Source organism: Elephantulus edwardii, unplaced genomic scaffold (genome assembly GCF_000299155.1).
Source record: "Elephantulus edwardii isolate Elephantulus edwardi_28Jun2011 unplaced genomic scaffold, EleEdw1.0 scaffold00002, whole genome shotgun sequence".
Taxonomy (NCBI): Eukaryota; Metazoa; Chordata; class Mammalia; order Macroscelidea; family Macroscelididae; genus Elephantulus; species Elephantulus edwardii.
In genome coordinates, this window is record NW_006399752.1 from 31367471 (window position 1) to 31370471 (window position 3001).

Consider the following 3001-nt stretch of genomic DNA (forward strand, 5'->3'; position numbering starts at 1 on the left):
CTGGTATGCCTGTCCCATGCAAATCACTCTCTCTATGTTAATTACAGAGTTTCTCAGTGGCCTTCCAGAAGGTTAGTAACACCCCCGAAATATAGATGGAGAATTGAGAACTGCAGAACTTGATGCTACAGCCACTCAGTCAAGAAATGGCAGAAACCCAAGTGATCTGAGTTTCTAATCACATGTGACGCTGGTCCCCCCCACTCCTTACCTCCTGTGACACATTGGATAGGATATCAGCATTCCCAAAGAAAGTTCCTTTCATTATATAGAGACCAAGATTCAACATGCCCCTGGAAACTCTATGAACTTTGATAAATGTCCATAGTTGTTGAGGGGCTTTAGGTTTTTTGTTAATAAAGTTGCTGAGTTGTGTTCAACTAGAAGGCAATCAACAACAACCTAAAAACCAATGAGTGCAACCTGTTCATTTGCATTCAACATGATAAGAAAGAGAAAATGTTAAGTTTATTATGTAGCTATAGTTTCATCTTGATTTATTCTGCAAAGCATCATTTATGGTGAAAAGATTATTGAGACCTAGTTGACTAACACATCATATCAATTCCAGAGAGAGGCACCCTGGCAGGATAAAAATTGAACTGCTATTTTCAACATCAGTGACCCAAGCCCACCAGCATCTCCATAGGAGAACTTATCTTACTGCAAAAACTTGCGTTAAAATGTTTGCTTTAAGTGTAAGCCAAGGCATGCTTGAAGTTAGATCTATTCTAAGTCATTCAATGCAATCCCTTTAATATGTAAACGGAAATAAAATTTCTATTGCATCGTTAAGTACTTTTATTATAATTTCTATATTCATTTCAAGGGAGCAATAGTGGTCTAGCAGTAAGAAGCGACACTACAATCCCAAAGGCATATGGTTCAAATCCATCAGGTGGCCCATGGGAGAAGGATGTGTAATCTCCTCATGTGTGATTTACAGCCTCTGTAAACCTGCTGGATGGTCAGGTATGAGTTAGTTCTGACTTGATGGCACACAACAACACATACTCATTTCAGATACTCTTGTTCTTGTGGTCATGTGTCATCAAGTCACCTGTGACTCATGGCGACCCTAGGTACAGCAGCTCTGAACCCTCCCCTGTCCTGAGCCACTTTCACTGACCCTCACACATCTCCCTCCATTGCCCCAGTTAATGTGTCAACCCATCTGGGGTCTTCCTCTCCTGCACTGTCTCTTCACCCTTCCGAGCATGATATCTTTCTCTAAGCATCGGTCCCTCCTGGCTACATGCCCAAAGTATGTGAGATGGAGCTTCAGAATCCTAGCCTCCAATGAGAAACTTGGTTTCACTCTCTCTGAGACAGACCTATCTGTTTGTTGGCAGTCCACGGTATGTGCAAGACTTTTCTCCAGCACCACAACTCAAAGCATCAATCCTTCTTTTTCATCCTTAATTATTGTCCAGCTCTTGGATCCATAGCAAATAATTCCAAAAACTATGGCCTGGATCAGGCACATCTTAGTCTCCAGATTGACAACATTGCTCTTCAGTGCTCTGGAGAAGTCCCTGACAGCAAACATTCCCAGTGCAATTCGTCTTTTGATTTTCTGACTGCTGATTCCAAGTGTTGTATCTTTATGTAAAAAGCAGGAATGTCAGTGGGTTTCGTTTGAGTTTTAGTATGCTTGAAGTATTAGACAATCAGTTCAAGCCTTCTTCTCATTGCCCATGTGTTAGAAGGAAGGCTAATTTGAGTGATTGGCTTCCCATCCCTTTCAAAAAAACAATTAGTACATTAACTTTAATCTGTTCATTCCTAATAGGATTCAGAGAAATGTCAGTAAAATAGATCATTTTATCATAATCCTTTTGTGTTTTATTTTTAACTTTTTATTGTGTTTTGAGTAAAAGTTTAGAGAATACATTGGAATTCCATTCAACTAGTCATATATATTTTGTTTTACAGCATTTATTACGATCTTCACATTGAAGGATCACTTCTCCCACACTCTCTATGTGTTGAATTTTATTTTTTCCAGCCTGTTAATTTTTATTTATTTCTTTTTTACCAACATCCCTTCTGAGTTTTATTTCTGGGTAAATGCTTCCCTTGTTATCTTGTGTAGATGGTTGTTCTTAGGACTGAACACCATCGTAGTGTTAGTATCAACTTTTAAAGTCTTTATGTTGGGCTACAAGTTGTACCAGTGGCGAATTCAGTTCTGGCTTCAAAGGGGAACAACCTTTGTGTGTTATAGCTGGTCTACCTGAAGATCATAGTGGTGAAATGGACCAATTCAGATTACACATATTTTCATGACAGAGCTAAAATGTGAAGAAACTTTCCAATACTGATGTTCACTGTTTGGTGCTAACTAGAAATATTCCCATTTTATGAAGGATTCTATGCATGAAGAGAGTGCTCAAGATTTCTGTCTTTCTGGATTACTATCTCAGTCTTGACCGCTGACTCTAGTATGATTGCCTGCACTTTTACTCCAAAAGCTGTGGCCATGATGGACTCTCCCAGCTCCTAAATCCATGTCTGATGCTCCATTGTCCTTCAGTTTCCACAGTGTTTCTACCTACAAGCCTAGGCTTTCTGTTAGAAAAGAGTTGACACTTTCTGTTAACACATTTTCCCAGAGATGAGATGTATGAGACTAAAACATGAGGAGTTAAAACAACTGCAAAATGGAAGACAGGTTGAACTCAGAACTGCCTTCGAACATCAGAAGAGTAGTTTGTCATGTACAAGAAAGCTAAAACCATCTTCATAGAGTAAATCTCAGCCTCATCCATTTACCACCTTTGACAGGATACAGTTACCATGGTTCACTTGCTCATTTTTACTCAAAACGACACTGGGACTTTAAATGAAGGGAGGAATCTGTCTGCCCATATCATTTTAATGTCAAATATTCATGGTTTCCTTCTCTGACAGGTTTCCTTCTTACACAGATCCCAGTTTTTTCAGACTTGACTGTTGCTATCTTTAAGTGACATCAAGTCAGTTCCAAATCATAGTGAGT